This window comes from Lepidochelys olivacea, assembly GCF_965140295.1.
Source record: "Lepidochelys olivacea isolate rLepOli2 genome assembly, chromosome: 8".
Taxonomy (NCBI): Eukaryota; Metazoa; Chordata; order Testudines; family Cheloniidae; genus Lepidochelys; species Lepidochelys olivacea.
Window position 1 is genome coordinate 81,358,191 of NC_140418.1, and position 24,290 is coordinate 81,382,480.

Genomic DNA, 24,290 nt, shown 5'->3' on the forward strand with positions numbered 1-24,290 from the left:
TAAAAGTCTGGCCTACTATTCATTCTTCATTGTTGATATTTTATTTCTGCTCATTTTACTGAATGTTACAGCAGAAAACTGCTTTGGCTGTAAACATGCACAGCAATGCCAAGAAAAGGCACTCACACATTGCAAGAGAAGCAGTGGTGATCTATAGATTAGATAGATTTAATAGATGCAAACCCATGTCTCTATTTTTTGTGGGGAAGGAAGTATTGCATGAAGTGTTATCTACTGACTGGAACTGCATTGATTCACAACCTGCTGTCTGCGCTACCGTGACCTGTCACTGGTTGATCATAACTTCAGCATATTCCCTTGGGATTCATAGGAGTTTGTACATTAGCTTCTGATCCCAATGAAGAGTGCACAGAAACTTCTAAAACTCAATTCTCCAATTTCTTCTATGCAATGAAGGATTTGCTATTTTAACTGCACTAAACTCTTTTAACAGAACAGCTCCGGGTATAGTCTCAGTCAGGAAAAGCCCACAGACCTCAATAGGTGCTCTGAAAAAAAGCAATGTACACCCCACTCTAGCAGTATATACAGGGCAGGGGTCATGGCCTTGCTCCCTAACTAGGGGACCAAGTGGGGGTCCCTCTTGGGATCCCCTTGAGTAGTACAGCTTGGAAATCTGCACTGCTGTGTCAGGTGCCCTGGAAGGGAAAGATGTAAAAGGCTCCCTCTTCTGCTATCTTAATCTCTCCACCACAGAAAGGAATTTGGCATTGCCATTACATGTTGTTTTTCTGCTTTGTTTGTAAGTTGAACAGTCATTTACAGTGCCCCCCACCCTGCCATCTATGCAGGCCTGAGCTGTGTGTGACACTGAATTACATCAGGGATACTGATGATACTCATCAATGCTATAGTAGGATTATATTCACTTATATGGGCTCTGGTTAATAGAGAGAGCTAAATTATTCACGTGATTTATTTTAGTATATTTATTGCACCAAGATCTTTTCCCCTTTCTGACATGATTGGTGCCATAAACAGGATTTCGTAGTCTCCTAGGCTTTTAGCTCAAAAGTTGCTTCTTTACATATTATACCTATAAATGTAGAGAATGGAAAAATCATAGTGACCAAGCATAAATTATAAATTAAGCTGACAAAGTACAGGTAGTAGCCAAGTGTTACACAAAGTAAAACCAAAGCTTTGCAGGATCCTAGCCAGACACTTGTGTTGTGACAGCCCAGCTAGGGTAACAAGGAGCAAAAACACACAGGATGCTTCTTGTTTATTTTTAAAGTTTTTCCCCCTTAAGGTTATGTCCGTGGAATCCCACATAAGGCAGCAAGCCTGCATTCTGTAATGTTTACTTTTGCCCAACCCTTCTAACATTTGTGTATCACATTAATACATTTGCAATTATTTGAACAGAATTTTACTATGTGTTTTGACTTCTGAGCAATAATTGGAAATAACAGACTTTTAAGTAGTACCCCAGCTGTCTCCTAAGTATTATTAAGCCTCAAGAATTATTGGGGATGCACCAAACTACAAAGGAATTGTAAATAAATGATTTCATCTGTATATGATTTTAATCAAGCTTGGCTTGCTGTTAAAAGGCTTGTTTAATGAAGGCTGTTTTTCCCTTATGAGAGTCTAGACTACGTAGTTCAATATCAGCCAACCAAGGCTTATTGCCGTAACAATAGCTAGAGGGTTTACCACAAAAAATATGCTTTCCTTTGAGTCTGTTTCTGATCACGTATTTGGAAAATGACAGGCAAATAACTTGAATAAAATAAAATAAGTGACAATCAGTGTGAAGAAAACTCTGTTGGCAAGAATATAAATTAAATGAAGTCAAATAATATTTTTGATTTGATTTATATGATGTTTTAATCTATAGTTTTAATTAAAATAATTACTTCATCTGGGATTTCTTTTCCAGTGTTACACCACAAACAGGAACACTTCAACAGCAGAAATAGCAAGAGGCAAAGACAAACCCTTGGCAGGTCAGCTGTAAATTGGATAGATGTATGATGGCTTCAGTACTTATCATTACAGATACAGGAAAGAATGCAACATTACAAAATACTCTGGAAACAAGAAATGCTGTGCATTTACCAGTCCATTCTCAACTGAATCCGAACTTTTGCAACTTCAGTTTCCAGCAAATATTTACACACATGCATAACTTGATTCACAGTCATGACTCACCCGAGTAAAGTTACATGTGTGCAAGCGTTTGAAGGATTGGTGCCTTAGGGTCAAATTCTCTCACGCATGTTTTTTCTTTGTAGTCAGTGGGACTATTTGGTATGAGTAGGAACTGCTCACTTGAGTAAAGGTTTGCAGGTTGGGGCCTTTATCCTTTCTATTGCCGACTGTACTTATAAGATAGTCCATTTCAACACATTTTGTTTAGTTAAACTGAAGTAGTTCATTTTTAAAGAAAAAAGTGCTATTGCCAAAAACTACAAACAAGACTAACTTTGACTAATATAAATATTTGAAAACCAGAACTTTTTGTTACGTATTATAGAAACAATCCCGATATAGCCGATGGGGAGAAGTGCTTTTATGGAATAGATGAATCAAATGAAATATAACAGAAGAGCATAAACGTTAAATAAACATGAGAAAGTTTGTCTTATAACAGAGCAGCATGTTTGGATCAGCGGCAGATATTCTCTGCTTTTAACAGCTCAAATGGAAATTCTTTACATTTCCACTTCCGCAACACATTATTTGAACCTTAAGCCTCTCTAATTAAAAGGAATCATTAAATTTATTCCTATTACCTCCTTTAAGGTTTATTTGCTAATAAGCAATTGGACAAGGGATGTGTGAAATGAATAGTTGAAGAAAAACGGACAGCAAAAGAGAGGTCTGGAGGGTGAAGTTGGTTTATTAGGCACTGTTTGTCATGAATGAGTCTACTGCACGTACAAAAGCAAATCCCACTACCTTAGAAGATTAATTCTGAAGGAGGCACTCTTTGGGTCAAAGTATACATAAGCGTGTGCCTAATCTCAGAGAAATCAGGCTATTTTCTCACAGCAATTAAGCAGAGGTCTAGGGTTTCACCCACAGTGTATTTAAACACAGGATACAATTAAACCCAAAAGTATTAATATCTTTGCTGTGCAAAATTGCCCAGGAAATAGATTTTGCCCTCTTTCAAATGGAAAGCAAGACAAATTAATGAGGATGACTTTATCTGAGACAAAATTCTCTTGAAACAAGTGTATATGTAAGTTTCTAACTATTAATTCCTTATGTACACAGGAGTTTTTCCTTTTTTCACCTGTATATCTTATACTGAAAAAGCATAATGTTCAGTTTACCTAAGTGATTGATAACTTAATTTTTCAGTTAAATTAAATTTGTAAACAGTTCTACAAAATAAATAAATTCGACAAAAGCACTATTAACATCCAATATTACGAACAAAAATTCTGTCATGTAGCCTTGTTTTCTATTAGACCAGAGAAATGAGTAACTGTAACATCTTATTAAGTGATGAATAGTTTAGAAAGATTTCTTTCTTCCATGTTGTGTAAAGATTTTAGTTACATAAGCAAAAAGAAGGCTTGGTCTTGAAGAACATTAATGCCTATTTGAAACAGCACTCCGAGAGGAGGGGATAAAAAAAATAACTTCACAACATGTTATTTGTTACACATTGACCCCACTGGGCAAGAATCTTCATAATCCAATATTTTATTAGATAAACTATTACTTTTTCAAACCCTCTAAAAACCCATTGTGAGCTGGTGCACTTTCATATTTATCACCTCTCTTTTGGCTACGTAGCAGATCTATAATCCACTTCATCATTAATCCACTAAAATAAATCAATGTTTTTTCATTTATATAGATAGAAAATGCCAATCAGGACAGCTCTTTGTACACAAAACAATATCCATTAACAGTAAGAAATCAGGCAACCTGTATGTTTGGTCTTAAAAAATGCTACAGCTCTACCATCAAGGCAAAACATAGAACAGATATTAAATATATTGCATGAGAAAGCATCGGTGCTTTAATAAGTCACTGAAAAACTGTTAATAGCTTGAGCTTTTGGTCTGATGAAATCCTGCATATGATAGTAGATATTCTGAATTTTGTAAGAAATGTGCAGAAGTGGTTTTGTTTTGTTTTTTAAATCACCAGTGATTTACTTTTCACTGACACTGTTGGCCAGTTAGACTCCATTTTAACCTTTAAAAATGCAGCATTTCCCCAAACAAGTTACTTATTAAATAAATGTTCTTTTTTGAGTGCAAGTGACCTTTTAAATGATTATTTCTCAGCACTTGCAACAAAGAGAATTTCACCTATCACCTTTAGGTTTTTGATGTGCTGCAGTGAGTGAATCCCTAACCTTTTCACAACATGTAACATGCTGCAGAACACAAAATTACTTGCTAACTTTAATTAAATCCCTTCAGGAAAGTCTTGCTGACCTCCCTGGGGGGAAAAAAAAAAATCTTACAAAATGGAGAGAATCTCCCTCACCTCAAAACCACCATATCCCTCATCTGCATTTGATAGCTGTAAATCAATCTGCAACTGTTTCACAACATTATGTTCTACTGTACCAGATAACCACTGCTGTTGCTACTTCACAGTAATGTTTTTACATAATTTAAATTAAAAACCATAAATCTCTTTTTTTCTGGCACTCAGTAAGGGCCTGATCCAAAACCCACTGAAGTCAACTGGACTCTTTGGAACAGGCCTTAAAACAGCAGTCACATGGAGTCTTCTAAGTCAGTGGTGCTCAACCTTTCCAGACTACTGTACCCCTTTCAGGAGTCTGATTTGTCTTGCATATCTCCAAGTTTCACCTGACTTAAAAACTACTTGCTTACAAAATCAGACATAAAAAATACAAAAGTGTCACAGCACATTATTACTGAAAAATTCCTTACTTTCTTATTTTTACCATATCATTATAAATCAATTGGAATATAAATATTGTACTTACATTTCAGTGTTTATACTCCTCTATATACTATACACGTCATTGTCTGTATGAAATTTTAGTTTGTATGACTTCGGTAGTGCTTTTAAGGTAGCCTGTTGTAAAAGTAGGCAATTATCTAGATTAGTTCATGTATCTCCTGGAAGACCTCTGCATACCCCCAGGGATACGTGTACCCCTGGTTGAGAACCACTGATTCTAAGTTGTGAGCTGCCTGAAAAACATTTGAAGAAAACACAAACTTCTGGACAAAAATCACCCTATTCTCTACACCATAGGGAAAAAAATTTGTTCTGCAAGGTAAGAGAATTTCACAACACAATGAATGTAAAAAAAAAGGAAGTCACCTCAGAACCAACACACAAAGACTATCAAGGAACAACAGGCCAAAGTACCATTGGATAATAAATGGATGCAGCTCCCTCCTCAGAAACTAATGGAGCAGTGACCTCTTTTCCCATTAAGTGGCAATGGTAATTTTAAACTTGATAATTTATGTTACGAATCAAGTCAAACATAACATTTTCATGCTTTCCTTAGAGTTCTTTACTAAATTAAAGGGACCCAAGTTTTTGCCAATACTATTTCCCTGATCCCGAGCTATTATAACTTACAACCAACATATATAAACACACACACACACACACACACACACACACACACACACACACGAAGCACAGGATAGATTTTATTCGCTGGCTTGTTACAGTTCTCATGCATGCTAAATCCATCAGCATTACTCAGCTTTGATGTCTTCCTCTGAAATACTCAGGCACTTCAGCATACTTCTAACACTAAGATGTTCATCATGTATTATATTTTTCTATAACATTAAGTTAAGAAGGGACATAAGTCTTAATGTCTAGGTAATGCTTTTAATATCTAGGTAAGGAAAATTGGGTTCTAAATGACTTAGATAACATGATGATCATTTAAATATTAAAGTTTTTTCCCTCCTGACTTGAGTAGTAATACTATTTTTAAAATGTACATTACAGAGAGAATTGGAATGAGGCTTATTTACTTGAAATGAAAGGTAATGTAGCCTGGGAAACATGCCATATAGTTAAAAAGAACTTGTTAATGAAAAGAAACTTACAGGTTTTAGGATTTTTTTTTATGTTGAGTTAATAAGATGGTGCTGAAATTTTGCAATGGATGCAATCCTCCAGATGTAAAATCAAAATTAGTTTCCTGTTATAAGCTGGAGTCCTAGAATAAGCAAAGAAGCAACAGAAAGATGTAAGGACTATGGACCTTCTTCTGTTTTGTTCAAGAAAAAGGAGATCAGTTATCTGATTGGTGTGTAATCACAAAGTTAAACAGCAATAAGGGTAAACTGATTTACTGTCAATTCTACATGCCATCTTTGTCAGTTCATTATGTATATTGGTGACAAATAGTACAGAAGAGACAACAATCAAATAACTTGCAACAACTTATACTCATATACAACTATTTACATTTCAGCAAATGAATATTGATAAACAAGTGGCTTTCCCTTCACAAACACTACTCAAGGATCTCCCATTCATTATTATATCTAGAAAGTACAAACACTAATTCTGAGTCAGTGACAGTCTGTTGAAACCTGCCCTTAAACAAGGCCAACTATACTAATGTAAAACCTTGGCAAAACCTGCTTTTGCTTCCAAATGTCCTATCATTTTATATCCCCAGGTCACAGGAGTACAGATTCAATATTATATCTGTCCTTGAACCTGGCATGCCCCAATGAAACAGTTGGCAGAGTTTATTTTGCACTGTACCAATACAGTGTAAACCAGCATTTGCTTTCCTCCATGGGGTTATTGAACCCAGCTTGTCTGGGTGCACAGACAGCACTTTGGCCACAGATGTGACTGGTTAACTGTACAAGTAAGGAGGATAAATCCACACAACAATACTTCATTCACCAAGGAAATCTGCAGTGGATTACAGCTTCTCTATGGTTACGTCTGTTCTTAATTTACTGCTTTTATTCAGTTTTCAACCATAAATGAGCCCCTTATGAGGCATTCACTATGCAGAATTGACAACTCTTTATATCTACTCGAAAAATATTTTTGGATAATAATGTATGGTTATGAAATATTTTAAGCAGTTTGAATAGTTACATTATATTCCTTCCGTACTTAATGATGCAGTGTCCCCTGTAAAAATGGAATCCTGGGCAATCTGGGGATTTCACATGTTTATAACAAACAGCAGCTTGGCCATACAGAAACGTAAATTTTAAAACTGCTTATTTCATGGGAATGGCATTGTGATTTTTAAAAAAGCTCTTATACTGCATCTCAGGAGAAAATCCTAGGCAAGAATTGTGACTAAGGGCCCTGTGGATAGGAAAATTTTAAAAAGTATTTTGGCAGGCATATTTTGTTTATGGGCTTTTTTGTTTGTTTGTTTGTTTAAGTTCATGCCACAAGTACTCCTTTTCTTTTTATGATAGATGTAGACGCTAAACACCATTCAACAAGGGAAATCTGAAGATTTCTGAGAGCACATAAAGGCACTGGGGAGGGTTACCACATTATTTATGTATGAAACCGAAATGTAAGCATGGGTATTTTAATCTTTTTCACCATCAAAGGTTCTCTCTCAATTTGTATGCCGAATTAATGTGCTATCTGCTTCGGAAGAGCCATCTAATGGGACTGATTAGCATTGGACATGAAGTGGCATTCAAGGAAGAAGATGCCAGTAAACAGAGCTACCTTGGAAACCAGTGACATGCCATAAAGCTTCACATACAAAAAATATGTCTTGCTCCATGCCAATATCTCCCACCTCTCCCCCCATCAGCAACTCAGACATATGTCCTCAGAGGGATGTCATCCCTTGACGCTGTAATTGGCAATAGAGCAGGGAATCCATGTCAACGATATGGAACACTTATTAATTGAGACAATAGCAATGAGGCTGTAAAAAACCTTCCAAGATGACAAAGTCCCCTTTGCATTATTTTAGATTAATTTAAAGTGTTGGCACACAAAGCTTTACAACTTTATTCTTGGCAGAATATGAGCACTTTCAGACTCATTGATACTCAGGGATTCTTCACTATTACAGAGTAAACTCCCTGTAGATGAACAAAAGAAAACATTTGAATGAGGTACTTGCAGTGTTTTCCTCATTAGCGGCTACAGTGTCTTGATCAGGGAATGAGTGCTTTGGGAAAAGCATTCTTGGCATTAAGAAGAAAGGACATTGCTTTTACAGGCAGGAACACTTTATGATTTTCTGAAACATCCTATCATAGCACCATATGTAATTCAAATAAAAAAATACAACTGAAAACAAAATTAAGTATCAGGGTACTTTAAAAATATGGGCATATGGATTTAAATACAGCAGAAAAATACTGAACTGATTTTAGCTTGGTTACTTTAACCATTACCCTGTTTTATGGATTCCAGTTCTTCCTTTGTTTGCAATCTAATTGTGACTGGTTTTGATTTCTTTATAAAAATAGAAATTGCATTGTTGTTATACTGTGTATCTTCAGTCTTGTTTAGTGGATGCAGTTTGCATGCTAGGGACATTTCCTGCATTTGTCTAAGATTCTGCTGGAATTACTGGATAAAATACTGTAACTAAATTCTGCAATAACAGGGACTATTCCAGTAAGACCCTAAGGCCTTGTGAGTGCATAATTCCCTGCTGTATGCATTGTGCATTGACTTCAGTGGCAGTTGTGTGTGTGTACACAAGTCCTGCTAACATAAATAGGAGTTATGGCTCAGGACTGAAAGATTTACTTCAAAACAGAAAAGTCAGACAGGCAACACCACCCGATGACAATAATAATTGAAACTCAGCCCCACCCCAAAATACTAAACCTTAATGAACAGGCTTGGCACAGGGAGGCTTTGTGGGTGGCAGAATCCCCACATGTTTATTCACAACAGTTTCTGAAGCCTCAGACCAGCAGAAGCTTCTGTTGCCTATCCACCACTGCCCTATACATGCAAAGTCAAGTGAAGTGGTCTGTGGATTCAGATAGTCATAGATCAGCCTGCCACACCTGTTGCTCCATAGTGATGTGAAAGGAGCTCCAGTGGAGCTGGGCTCCATACACAGAGAGTGGATACCTACTGCAGAGGCTTTGAGAATCTGTATCAGTCCCACGGCACAGTAAGCCCTCTTGAGCCCCAGGGAGCAGTACCATGGTGTCTTGGGGCTCCGCAGCCACAGATATCTAAGTAATTCAGGAGAGAAATAATCTGAGGCAGCCATGTTTTCCCAGCACCATGCAGCTAGTCAACAACTCCCTTTCACCAACATCTGAGTCAGTGATGTTGTCCAGTTGTGCTACATTGCCGTTGGGGGTGGGGAGGTATGATGTCAGGAGAGGAAATGCCTACTCAAGATTCCAGCGGGGCGGGCGCTCCTCCTCAGCTGACTGATAGTCTGCGAGAGTGATTGGCCTGGACTGCCAAAGACAGGCGTGTGGCTGATAACTCCAAAATGACGGTCATTCGAGAAGTGGAGTTCAGGCCCCATCTGGCCAAAGACCACCCCTTCGCAGCAGCCAGGGGAGTCAATGTTCAGTAAAGCTCCCCCCACCTCCCCACAACTGTCCGCAGGACAAGCAGTATCAGTTCCTGGGCTATGTGGTGGTGAAGGATGTTATTAGTATGCTGCATACTAAAGGACTAGGATTTGGCCCTAGCAGCACAGTCTAATTTCATGAACAATAAACCATATCAGTTGTCTGTATTTGTGTGCCATAAATAAAATGAGCCACACAGTAATATACTGTTACAGGTCTAAATTAAACTGACAGCAGCAAGGACACTGCAAGCTAAGACTGCAGCTCCACTGTGAATTCACCTTCCTATACTAGTACTTAAGGACTGCCGTTAAGGATGATCAGTATCAAGACACCTGACCCATCTGGCTAATCAAGTGTAATCTATCTGACCCATCTGGCACCTGAGCCAGCCAGCATTCTTACATAATTAATATCACACACCAGTGTACTCATACTAGACCTCCACACTACACTATACTGTGTATATGAAGAAGTGCAAGTTGGAGGATCATTTAACACTGAATTTTCTCAATACATCACAATTACAGAATCACCCTTGCTGAATAGCTTCTTTTTACTGAGCTGTTGGAAATTTTCACAGTATCCCAGTAGTTAACAAATTATATCATTTTTTATCTGAGATGGAGAGGTCTAATGGTTGCACATGGGGACTATAGTGTAAAACATATACAGGCATTAGGTCAAAACCACTTAAAGAGAAACTGAAGAAGTTAATCATTTAATCTACTCAGAGTTGTCCTGTTTAACTCTTACCTCAATATATATATACATATATATTTTAAGCCCACTACTTTATGGACCAGATACTGCAAACTTTATTCACATGGGTTGTACCATTTAAGTCAACTGGAGAGGATCCCCATATTGGGACTTCAGGGTTGGTTAATATCAACTTGCAGGCCCAAATATTGAAAAATACAGTTGTGTCTATGTACTAGTTTTGCTTCCAGTGACGTGCAGCAAGCTGGAGATTTTTTTTCTTGAAGCATTATGTAGCATTAACAGCAAAGATAGAATGAAACAACTATTAGACTATCACATATGCCTTCTCGGGCACTTGGATACTCTAACAGTTGAGATCAGTCCTTTCCTCCACCAGAACAAAGTTATTCTAAAGCCACTTTACCTAACTACAAGATCTTTGTAAAGGGGGGTCCTTGGATGGGCTACAGATGACATAACAGCTTCTACACCACTCCCAGCAACTGGCAAGACCAAAGGAAAGGGTGACTGCACCCTGGCAATCCCTGGTTGCTGTAATTGCTCTTTGGTGCCATAGGCAATCAGCACAAGTTTGAAGTGCCTGAGGAATGTTTAAACATGATTCAGGGGATTGGAACTAATCAGAATGGTTTCAGGAGCGAGAAAGCACAAACGTGGCTTAAAACCCCCTTTGGACATCCATCCTTAACTTGTGCTAAGGGGTTCTCAGCTGTCACTGAAGATGTTGAAGATCTGGTTCTGTGTGTCTCTGGGAAAAGCTTGTCAACTTTTTGGGATGACAGTGTGGTATGAAGAAATGCAGAATATCCGATAACAATGGGCCAATTTAATCTTTGATGTAACCTCACTGACCTCCACAGATTTATGCTGGGGCAAACGTGTTCCATTATACCCATAAATAAGTAAATATAATGCATTCTGTAAACTACTGATAACTGCACCTGAGACAAGAACATATATGCTAAATTTGAGCCCATAGCAAATTAAAGAGTAGCTGAATGATAACCCCTCCACAATAAGGTGTGCAATCAATAATGAGCTCCCCTCCAAAGGTTAGCTCATTTACAAGAAGCACTTCAAAGTCTGGGGCCAACTGTTCACTAATAAACACTTTAGGTACTAGATGCTAAAATGCCATTGCAATAAAACAACTCCACCCTGGTGTATCAGCAATGGACCCCCACCAGGAGCAGACCCAATTGGGGCAGGCTAGATGGATTGATAGGTGAACCACTTCTGGATGTTACACACACTACACACATGCACTGATGGGTAGGTGACGCTTCAATGACGGAGGACAGTCAACACGACCGTTCTGGCTGGTGTTGCAGACAAATTCTGCTGTCCTTCTCAGGCTTCTTTATAATATTGGAATAATTGCTTAGTCCTGACTGGTACCAACACTCTTCACACATCTTCTGTCTACTGATAAATAAAGGGGGCTCTGGAATGCTGCATGCAATTTATTTCGACTTGTGTCTGGGATAGGTTGTTCAGATGAGGCATGCAGGGCTGGGCCAGATGGCAGGGTCAGGATCTGCAGAGATGCTCTAGGGGGTAAATCACTCTGACTTCTCAGAAAGTGATGCTCCATTTTCTCTGAGCCTCAACACTGGAAGAAAAAAAGGCAGATGTGGCCATCAGCAGTTTTCTCCACCAGTGTGAATTGCAGCACATTTCCCAAAGCCTGTGGTTCTGGAAAGAACTCTTTTATGGCTTTCTGTCCTATCCTATTTTGATATCCACAGATATATAATGAGATTTTTTTTCTGGGTTACTTATTGTGAATTTTATCTGAACCTGACATTATTTGGGTACGAGGATTGGGGCAGGAATTTCATAAGAATGTGCTACCATCTTAGATTTTTGGTACAATTTCCTGGCAGGTGCAAACACCTTGAGAAAAGGCTTTGAGTAATGTTCGCAAATGCACCTAAGTCCCATTTTGAAAAGTGACTTAGGGACTCCAAAGGGCCAGATTTTCAAAGGATTTTCGGCATCTAATGGAATAAATAGGCAGTTAATGTGATTTACAAAACTACCTAAATGAATTACATGCCTAACTCCCATTGAAATCAATGTTTTGGCACCTTTGAAAATCTGGGCCCAATTCACTTTTGAAAGTAAGAGTTAGGCACCTAAGTGACAGATATTTTTGAAAATGTCACTCCTTTATGGCTATATTTCTGTACTTTGCCCATGGTAATCAGTGGAACTCAGTAGAGCAAAGAGTAAGATGCAGAAAAGTGAAGGAAAAAAATGAAAAAAAGTTAAAATGAACTACTTCAGACTTAAAAAACATACAAAAAGTAAAAGTTGGCTTCAGTCAAAATTTAGGTTGCAGTTCTGGACTGGGGCCAATTCTCAATTTATCCAAGCCCAAACCATTTCTAATGGAAATGTCTGATTCTTCCCCCACAACTCTAAAAGCATTATTAGGTGCTGCTACTGTAATTAATAGACAGTAATTTATAGAGTTCCTACTTCCTTTTTAGAAACATGCAAAACTAATCTCACAAAAATAAATGCAAAGTAACAACTGAAAAGTGACCTTTAACCTTTTGATGAATTTAAAGAAAAAACGTATATTGGATCTGTACATTAATAGAGCCTGTTGAGCTCAGTAGAATATTTTATATTCATCTGTGGTTCATCAGGCAGGTTCATGACCTTTACAGAACTGCAGCAGCTCCCTCTGTTCTGAAAGTCGCAAAGGGGAAGATAGTAAATATTATTTTGTGATTAGAAAATGATACGAGAATTGTTACAGAGTTTTCAGTTCCAGAATTAAAACATACACAGCAGGAGAAACTGCACAGAGTGGAGCATATTTTATTCCTGGTAATACCCATGTAAAATCAGAGCAGCTTCTAGGACTTTGGTAGTGTTATTCCACAATTACACCAGCTTAAGCACATGCCTAACTTTAACCACGTGAGTAGACCATTGACTTCAGCACCTTGTGGAATCAGAATTTGGTTCCGTGATCTTGTTCCTTTCTACAGCGTAGAGAAAATGTATCCAAATGAATACAACTGAACTTTTTAAAAAAAATTTAACAGTGAAAGTAACTAACCCTTGGAACAAACGTACCAAGGACTGTCATGGAGTCTCCATCACTGACGATTTTTAAATCAAGATTGTATGCCTTTCTTAAATATATGCTCAAGGATTTATTGTGGGGAAGTCCTATGCCCTGTGCTATATAGGAGGTCAGGCTAGATGATCACAATGGTCCCTTCTGGCCTTAGAATCTGAAAAAAAAATTGTTAAATTTGTCTGTTGGTAGCATTTTATATGAAACACAGGAATAAATAACCAAGTGCAAGAGAGTACATTTTTAAAGCATTACATGAAGTGTCTGATACAGTGTTTACTAAAAGCTTAGTTTATCTACTGCATTTTTAGTTCCATATTCTGAGTTCCTTGGTATACATATAGATTTTTAAAGGTCTTCAGTTATGACTTGTTGGGTTTATAATTTCATAATACCCTGCTCTTCTCAGACCTTACAACTCAGTGGGTTGGTCTAAGATACCAAAATACAGGTGTAGAATTGTGTTGGTTGTGTGCAGAAATCAAACTGGGGGTGGGGATGTTGGAGCAGTAGTACATTCCCAAGCTCTTCTTATTGCCCAAGTTCTACCTTCTTCTGTTACCAAAGTAAGAAACCAGATTTCACAGATCTTCATGATATGATTACCCCTCTCCTTTTGTACACTTTTGAGTTAGCAAAGTTGACATTTAAATTATCATTACAAGGTTTCAAAGCTAATGCCCAATTGAAATGAATGAGACTTTTCCCAATTTTTAGTCCTGTTGTTTCAGGCTGTCTTCAGACTCACACAAATGGCACAGTATTTTGATTTACACTTTACTCACATACTGGACTACGGTTTGTTTGTTTGTTTTGAAATCAAAGCTTACAATTTGGCTCCCATCTTGTGCTCCATCAGGAAAAAATAATAGCTTGCCAAGCTGCTGGGAGCCAATCCAGTGGGAGCCTTGGTTGTATGTATGACCTACAATAGTCTTAAACATTGTGGAAATTCCTCTTTGGGTTGGTTTTTTTAATGCCACATATGAAATAAACATAAATCTGACTAACTGAACATGATGCTATACCTTATTCTGCATCATGAGAATGTCCTTTACTTCTTTCTCCATATACCCTTTTCACTGTGGTAAACTGCAGAGTGAGATTTAAACACTGTAACAATATCAAAGGTAACACCTTTCACATGGAGCATTATAGCCTAATGTCAATAACTAAGATGATGACAGGCAAAAAAAAGGTGGTACAACAAATTCAGCTTCCCTGAGGGCCAATTCACAGCCATCTTTCCAACCAAATTATCCCAATCTAGAAGATTCATGGTGAAATCCTGGTCCCAATGATGTCAATGAGAGTTTTTCCCACAAACTTCAAGGGGGCCAGGATTTCACCCTCTTTCTTTAGTGTATGAGGGCACTTTCAGCCCATGTTAATTTTCTCAAGTATCTGGTGATGAAATAGTTTTCATTTTAGCTTATTTTTCATCATTTACTTTATTATCACAGAACGATCCTTCCCATTAATGGATTGCCTTCATATTTATTCATTGTTTTGTAATATACTCTTTCTTTTGCTTCCTCATTGGCAAGGGACGATGAAGACAGGAGAGAACAGGGTATTAATGACTCCTGAGCTGGTGCTTCAGGAAATGCTCAAGTCCCGCCTGCCAAGAACTTCCAACTTTTATGAATGTGTGCAAATGTTTTTTTGCAGCCAGATACCACTTTCACATAATTGCTATGGGAGAGTCATCTAACTTGATTCTGTCATAATTTAAGTGGAAATCCTGTTACATACCATCCCAGGGTGGGCAGAACATAGCCCACATCGTTTTTACAAAGATCTTATACTGACATTCTCCATTTAAATAAGGCAAAGCTAACTCTAGAAAATATTTCTGGATAGGATACTAATAGTAATATTACAGCTCTCAATAGTACAAGAACACTGGTCAAAACCACAGATCCTAAACAGAACCACCATGAACAAAATAGCCAACATATTTTGCATCCTAGCTTGCTAATAACTAAAATGTGCTGTTGCCAGAATAAGTTTCCCTCAGAGCAAAATTTAAGAATCATATTATTTAGCTGGTTACCAGACTGTTTGAGTTATCTGTCCCTTATTTAATCCAAGGGATTACTCAACAAAACCAATGTTCATTCAACAACATTTACAAAATCTGTTGTGGATTACCACTATCACCAGTTAAACCTGTTTCAAATTTATTGCTTTCATTCAGGTTAAATAATAAAAGGGTCCATTTGTACCACCACATGTATATACACGAATTCAGCTTTCATCATTCTCTACAAGTTTAATCCAGTGATTTATGTTTTTTAACACAGATTTGGGGAATCTGTTGAAGAACCTCAGCCAGACTGATAGAAGAGTTAAACTGGATTAATGTGATATGGTTAAAGCCAGCCTATTCTGTTTGGTGAAAGAGAAAAGGCAAATGTTTTAACACTGCAACCCTGCGTGAGGTTCTAATCATTTTAATGACTTTAGCAAAGGAGAACAGAGCAAGGTTGGGAAAGTTCAAAGACACTGATCTTTATTATTAGAAATATGTTAGAACAGCAAAGAAGCAAAGCTGCTTTTTTCCTACTTTTTCTTTAGTCACAGCAGGAAATAACACTCTACAGATTACAGAATAGCAGCCGTGTTAGTCTGTATTCGCAAAAAGATTAGAGTTTTCTGACATTTAAGCAGTCAGGGCAGTGGTTACATTTTAATTTTAAAAACATTTTTTTTAAATTCTTCCAGTCTTCCAACATTTAACATACACACACCATACAGAAAATTCAGTGTGAATTACTTGTCTTATGTTTCATAATACAGGCAAATTTTTTAATTTAAACTGAACTGAATGGCTGAGGGTTTTGTTATTGGGATACAAAGACTTTTGCCTTAGGTCAGCAGTTCAAATCCAGCTCAAATTAGAAACAACTGAAAGTGTTTAACCACCAAATGGCCATGTGATGGGTTGCATGAAATGAACTGGGTGCTCACAGTCCAGTTTGCAGTGGATAATACCCAACATAAAAACAACCACCACTGCCTCACTTCCCCAGATGGCATTGCTTGACAATCTTAGTAAAGAAGTCAGGAATTAATTACTTCCGCCCCTCTACCAGTGATCCCTCAGTTGAGGTGGTCAGGGCTGAGGTGCAACAGTGATGTGGTGTGGGGAAGCTTCTCTGGCTGATGCTTATGTTATACCTGCAATATGGATAAACAGAGGATTTCTGTCTCCAGAGTTATCACATGGCTCTTAAAAATCTTTCTCAAAGCACTGAAGGAATGAGAAGATTGGAATGTCCAGAACACTACATGGACTTCCCACATTCCATGTTATAAAGCTTGTTAAAGTAGCACCTTTTAATCTTCAGCAACAAATTAAGGCTTTCTTGAACAATTTGGTAAAGCATGGCTCTTCCTACAAGCAGTGGACAAATCAAAGCTTTAGAAAGGAATGTCTGGTTTTGCTTGATATGCAGTTCTGATTATTTTTAATTTAGCCTAACTGTAACTTTTGTTATCATAGAATCACAGGACTGGAAGGGACCTTGAGAGGTCACCTAGCCCTGCCCCTTACACTCATGGCAGGACTAAGTATTATATCTCCTGGAACTCCTTATACTAAGAACATTATCAAGATGGAAGAAGTGAAAACATAACAATGTGCTCTGTGCTTAGAATAAGGCACTGAGAGTCAAGTTCAAACTTGGGGATGTAAAGTTAAGCATAATCCACATTTGAGGACCAAAATAAGAGCTGCCTGGTTTTCAGCAGGGCTGAGTGCTTTGAGCTTCCACTGAAGTCAATGGACATTGTGGAATTTCAGCATCTCGATAATCAGATAATTTTTACTCGGGCGCTTAAATATGGATGTAGGCGCCTAATGTTAGGCACCCAAGTTTGAACATTGTTGGGTAAAATCAATGGTATTTAGGCTACTAAGTGACTCTGATGCTTTTGAAAAAGGGATTAAGACTCATCCTTTGAAAATGTTATCCTTTTAATCCTAAACTATTTCCCCTGCTATACACATTGTGTGACTCAAACAAGTCGTTATCTTCTCTGTAGCTCAGTTTACCAGCTGTAATTTGATGAGGCTTAATCAGTGTTTGTAGAGGGTTTTAGAACCTCTGATAAAAGAATCATAAGTGCAAAATATCATTATTAGTAGTATTGTTAAAAATCTCCTACAATAAAATACATGGCTTCTCCAAGTTCTGAAGCACTCATAAACAAGGTACTCCTGCCGGCTCCTGCTCCCTCTGTGAGAAAGGAGGAATGACTGACTTCAGCTCAGGTTAAATATTTACAAGCAACTTAAAATATCTTGACCTGTCTGATTTGCTTTAGTGATCGCAGTGGTATTTATAAAGAAGCCCAGCAAAACTCTTGGAACTATATTGTACACTTGTGTACGAGGGTGAAATTCACTCCTCTGCAGGGAACCAGCACCATGACTATTGTGCCTCCTAAATCCCATTTGCACAATGAAAATAGAACTTAAGTGAGATGTAAAAGAGGCCAGAGCCTTGTACAGGATCCCTGCATGGTAGGGAATTACACCCGTTGCAGTTATTTTCTCACATAAAAGATCTTTGGTTTTATTTCAGTACTAAGGGGCCAAATTCTGCAGAAATTACATAGACAAAACTCCCAGTGAATTCCCAGAAGAAATTTCTGAGTAAGCAAGGACTCAGCAAGGAGTACAACATTTGGCCTTCAGTGTTTAAAAATAATTTGGCTTCAGCTTACGGACCAGTTCAGAAGGTCCAATTATAGTACTAATTACATACAAGCATATTTTCCCCACATTCCTTATTTAGTCACTATTTTTATTTGCTGTTTTGTTTTTGTGCCAGTTTGACATATCAGTTTGACATCTTTTTGTCCTGATGATCCAGTATAAATGTATTTATTTAAAACATTCTGTCAAAGCAAAACCTTACATTTTTACTGGAATTTAATGGGAATTGGAAACTGTAGAGAACTAGGCTGGGAACTGTCTCAGGACATGTTCCTCAAGTCCCAATAGGATGGTGACACTTGATAACACAGAGATGACATAGTTAAGGTGAAATCCTGACCTTGCACAGACTGAAAAACTAGGGTGGAAGAGATTTCTACAGTTGTAGAAGTGAGGGAAGAATCAGCTTCAGCAAGCTACGGAGCTGCAATGCAGCTGAGAAGACCAGTGAATCCACATGGTTATGGATCCCTGGATCCATTCACTAGCCCTACTATACCAAATCACTTCCTGAAATCTCTCTAAAGCACATGTTCCAGTTCTGTGTGGGCTTCACCAATCCTACCCCTTCTTGCCTTGCTAAGTGGAATCATACTGATTCCACTTTATCAAAGGCCACCCTACACCATCTGTCTGGACAGATTTGTCCATTAATCCCTAACGACTAGACTGAGTTTTTAGCTGCAGTCTTGAGCAAGAGACACTGCATAACTTTCACTGCTCAGAGAGTTACAGTTCTTGCCCTGTTCCCCTCTTCTTCCACTTACTGCAGCCCTTGAGAGAATGCAGCCTACTTTCTCTCTCATGCCTGGCCATCTACCCTGACCAGCATGGAAGGCGGGAGAAAGAGCAAAACCAAGTCACACTCTGCCTTCTCTTTACTGACTTGCTCACAGGGAGGAGCATCTGGAGACCAAAGGCTACATTCCACACCAGACTGATACAAGGCTGAGGAAAAAAAATGTATAGGGTGCTTTACGCCCCTGCTTGGCTGAGTGAGACCAGGGCACCAAGGAAAGGGCCAGAGATAGTCAATTACTTTTTGTCAAGGTCCAAATTTCTTGGTCAAGGCATAGTCAAGGTCCAGACTCCAGAGAAACATTTTTCACGCTGCAGTAACAATAATTATAATAAAATAATAATAATAAGTAAATAAAAAGATTTTTCAGTCTTTTCAAAAACATCTGACGGTCTGAATCTGGCCTGCGGTCTGCCTATTGACTACCCCTGGTATAGGCGATAACAATCTGAGCATTTTTGGAGCAGGATTGAAGTCTAAATACTATCCAGATATTATTTTTATATATATATAAATATATATAAAATTGTCCAAAAATTGCAACAAGCTCAAGAGAAAACATTGCGTCACTAGTGCACTGTACCACCTTGTCTCTTACAACTCTGTGGTTCTGCGGAAGAGGTGCAAATACTTCCTTAGAATTCAACATGCTGCAGGGAAATGACAGCACTTTTCAATTGTTGGCATTTGTGCAACGTGCTGCGAAGAAAGAATGACAGAACAGACAGACAGACTGAAATGTAATAGACTCTGCTGTTTGTCTGTTAGGAATTTGGAAGAGCTACTTGGCACCCTTCAACACTTTGGTCCGCTGAGAAGAAATGTATGTTTTGAAAATCTGAATGTAGCTTTGAAACAAACCTGTCTGTAAACCTTTGACAAATCTTTCATTACAGAAATGTGGAAGTATGGCTACCAGTGTTAGGTAGGAAAGTCATAATGACAAGGAGAACCATTTATCATCCATACTCTGTGCATACCATTTACTGGATAAGGTGTATGCCAACAGTAAGAGTTAAATAGCATTCCAAACAGCTGTTCACATCAATCTGCTTAGCAGCTATGGAAAGGCCTAAAGTGTTTCCGTTTCAAATAATTTATCATGGAGGTAGTTAGTGGCACCTGTCTTTGACTTCTCCCTAGTACTGAATCCTTACTGGCCCAATGTATGCAAGGTTTGGTTCACCAGGCCTCTTGAAAGTTAATGACAAAGCCACCTACACAGAAATAATGCAACACAAACTGCGATGGTGCACAGTAGAATAAAATGGATCACTGAGTATTATTCTCCACACTGGATGAAGGGATACTTAGTATATTGACCACAAAAGTAGTAGTGTTTGCTTTATTTCTGCTTAAGTCAGTGAGACTCAAGGCAGTAGACCTTTGCACTGCAGCTCTCTAAAGCCCACTATTAAGCAGCTGGGATCCTCGCATTCTGAGGTTGCGTTAAAAGAGGGCAGTTAAATCTGAGGGGAAGTAGCCCTGCCAGTGGTTGAGGCTGCATGCCTGAGATATTGAATCAGCACATCCACTGGCTAGCCTCAGTAGACAATGCTGACCCATTTCAGGTCTCCTAGTGTCCTGAAGTTTGCTTGTCCTCATGTCACCACAACCCCCTTTAATGCACGTTCCATTGCCTGTGCCCTGGGTTATGCCAGCGGAAACTGGCATAACCCCAGGGCTGAATCTGGCCTGTGGTCTCCTTTCTTTTTCCCGTAACCAGGTGTTTTAATATAGCCAAACACTATTTAAAATAACACAAACACATCTTGGTTTTGTATGAGGGGAAATAACAGGCCTCTTTATAGCACACATTTTTATCCTGCCATAAAATTGGCACCTGGTGTAACAAAAAATGATATCAGTGTGCACTTTATAGACTTAATGTGAATAATGCAAGAAGTATTAAAAGAAAGAAGCACTGAAATTACCACTGCTGATAATTTTTCAAGAGTGCAGAATAATTTCTTGAGAAAACAAGAGGCACTATTCATTATGCTGTATCACATGAGCTCCAGTTTCATATTCCCCGCCCCTTAGCATTAGGTTTGAAAAATGCAAGCATCCCAGCTGCTTAATAATGATGTTGTTGTATTCATGCAAATCCCTCAGAACTTATGTCAATGTTTAATTTTACAATAAATAGAAAAAGAAGCTTGTTGCATCTGTAGTCCCTTGGCTGGTAACAGACTTGTCATCCGAAACATTTCCCACTGCAGTCGCCTCACTATTCTAGAGGTGGTAATAGTCAAGGAAAACGTTAACATTCATGTGGTGTATTGAGAGAAGTTTATAGATATTGACAGTAGCGTTCATGAAATAGATTATATCAAAACACCAAATATATTACCTTTACCCCAGCGGTAAGCTTTTGTAAATTGAAGTCAAATATGTAATCACTGAACTATGCTAGGATGATAAAAGGAGCAAAGAAAGGACTTCAAGTGCTACGGATTTATAAATGGAACTGTTCCATCATTTCTCCTTAACGAGTTTTAAGATATTTTTTACTCTATTTATTTACTGTGCAATTCCACATGATGGACTTATAAATGGAGAGCTAGAAACTGCACGGTTTGTGTAAGCAAAGCTCCCACTGACATCCATGGATGTTTTGCCTCTGTGAGAGCTGTAAAATAAGGGGTCCTGAGGATTTAATCCAATCACAGGATTTAGTCCAAATCCTGCTGAGAAAAGTCTTGTGGAATTTAAGGATGAAAATAGCAGGGTTGTATAGACATTAAATAGGATTCTAGAGAAATAACTCTAAAAACCTATAAAATTTAATACAGAATTATATGATGTGTATGGAATTTGTAAACCAGTTTATAGAATTTAACAGAAAATTACATAGAGAAGTTATTCTCCATTCAGGAGCTTTCCATAAGAGTAAACCCATTTGAAACAAGCTGGATATATTTAGGAAAATGTATGTTTCTTCAAAGAATGGTAGAGCAGATTGCTAGGGCTTTATAATTTGAGATAGTCACAAAATTGCTCCTAATTCTGAACTTTAGAACCCTAAAGCAACATTAGCTGAGCTGTTTTCACAACCCTATGGGGGAAAAAAATGAAATGAAAGAGAAAGGTCACTAATTGCCTTAGCCATATTTGCTTGTATTTCCACTTCTTGCAATGAGAGCTGGAATGTAAACCTAGGCAAGTCTAAGGCAGAGGGAAGTATATATGTTTTACATCAGTTTGCCTGCTGTGCCTGGTCAAATGAGCACAGTAGGGGGAAAGCATATTTAAAATACTAGGCTTGCTGAGCACAAGAACCAAAGCACCAGAGGCTCTGGGTGAAATCCTGATTCCACTGTAGTCAATCAGAACTTTGCCAACTTCAGCTGAGCCAGGATTTCACCCCCAGCCTATTCAGAAGATCTCTATGGGATCTTTTTACTGGCACCTAGGGCTCCGAGGAATGCAAGTGCCCTGGGGGACATGTTTTGTGGGCCCACTGACAATGTGAATTCAGTGCCTTGCATGGTGACAGGTTTCAGAGTGGTAGCCGTGTTAGTCTGTATAGTATCAGCAAAAACAACGAGGAGTCCTTGTGGCACCTTAGAGACTAACAAATGTATTTGGGCATAAGCTTTCAGTGGGTTCTAGCTCACGAAAGCTTATGCCCAAATACATTTGTTAGTCTCTAAGGTGCCACAAGGACTCCTCGTTGTTTTTAATGTGAATTCACTGTGCCACGAAGCTTCCCAGGTGGAGAAGATTGCAGCTGGCCACTTCTACTCCATCCCATATGCTGTAGCAGCAGCTGTGTCCTGGTTGTGTCAGTGCCAGGGAGTAAGGTTTCTATTCCCTGCACTCCCATGCAGTTTTTGAAAGCTAAGCCCTTTCTTTCACTCGGTATTTGCTCAGGAGATCAACATTTGAGTCACAAAAATACCTTTCTGCTTCTTTAAAAAAAGGTTTAAACAATCAACATTTGGCAAGAACAAAGCTGATAGAAGCACATTCAGATTCCTCATACTTCTGCAGGCATCTCCATGACTCGACCCTTTCTACATTTCACCTCCTACTTCTTCCACTCATACGCCTTTCACTCTGGGTTTGTCTACACTACCACTTTTGGCAGTAAAAGTTTTGGTGATCAGGCGTATGGAAAAAAAAAACAAGAGGCTCTCCTGCCGACATAGTTAGCACTGCTCTGTTGTGGGTGGTTTAATTATGCCGGCAGGAGAGCTCTCTCCTGCTGGCAAAAAGTGGTTACATGGGAGACCTTACAGTGGCACAGCTGTACACTCCCTTTTGTTTCCTTTTTTCATGCCGCTTCCCATGTCTGAACCAGCCAACCCCTTTCCACATTTCTCCAGTGATTTCATTCTTCTCCTTCAAGTCCTTCCTCATAACTTTCTTCAGGCTAAGGTTCCATCTACAGTCATTGCTTGAGAGCTGCCCATTGCCATTCCTTTGTTAATGTCCCACAGGTCAGGCTTACTAAACAACACAAGCTAACAATGTCAATCCAAACAAGCTTTGCCAGAGAACATTTCTTGTTCTCCTTTTGTGTTGTCACATCCTCCTTTGTTCTCTCTCTCTCTCACTCACACACACACACACACACAGACACACACATGTTGATAGTGGTTTTGCTTACTGTGTGATCTGTATCAAGTAAGCAGCCTAGGACATGTCCTTGTCTTCCTTTGTGTCTGTAAAATGCCTAACACATACAATAAGAATAAATACTAATACAATAATAATGACAATGATACTATTTTTGCTAACTGGGTGTCCTTAGATTTGGGCATGCTGCAAGTGGGTTTGAACAGTGCTGGGTGTGAAAGGGTATGTTTATCTTTGCAACTCACGTGTAGCTGCGTCACAGCTTCATGTTAATGAAAAGCTGCGTAGTTTCTCTAACACACCAGGGATCTCCTATGAGTTACACCATATGCACCCCCACTTTATAAGCCATCTTTACTCTTCTTTCCTTCCCCTCTTGTTCTCTATGCTCTTGCGTACTTGTAAATCCCCCATTGCGTACAGATTGAGTACTTGTATGATGAGAAATCCCCACCAATAAACTATCTTGTCTATATATACGACCAGCTATAAAAATATTTAAAGTAAATTACAGAGATGCTTGCGTTTTGAAGGACATTAGCAATTTCAGAATGGTGCCTATCGCTCTGTAATACTGACATTGATTCCAGCATCGCTACTCTGGTAACCTTTTCACGTGTTCATAGAAAATCAGATATGGATCTAGAATGAAATACCTGATCTTCACAGATACCTTTAAGATACTATCAAAATACTAGCAGGTAATCCAGTAACTCAGTCTACTTGGAAAAATTTGCACGAGGAACTTAATACTGGCAAGAAACCTAATTGAAACGAATGTGTGACAGTGAAACTTGGCACCCTTTAACTAGACCGCCAAACCTAGCTATTTATACACCTATTTTCATTTTT

General features: G+C 38.5%; 1 protein-coding gene across 2 annotated transcripts in view; it reads right to left on the bottom strand.

Annotated features, from left to right (window-relative positions):
• ADGRL2 (adhesion G protein-coupled receptor L2) overlaps positions 1-24,290 on the bottom strand; it is a 477,785-nt gene that overhangs the window by 289,374 nt on the left and 164,121 nt on the right. The window contains exons 3-4 of one of the 2 annotated variants that reach the window (XM_084636456.1): positions 6,051-6,163; positions 4,955-5,046 (exon numbers count right to left, since the gene is read on the bottom strand). The exons of the other annotated variant lie outside the window; for it this stretch is intronic. The gene's annotated coding sequence lies outside the window, so the exon portion shown is untranslated. The remainder of the gene's footprint in view (positions 1-4,954; positions 5,047-6,050; positions 6,164-24,290) is intronic. 2 annotated transcript variants of the gene reach the window in all.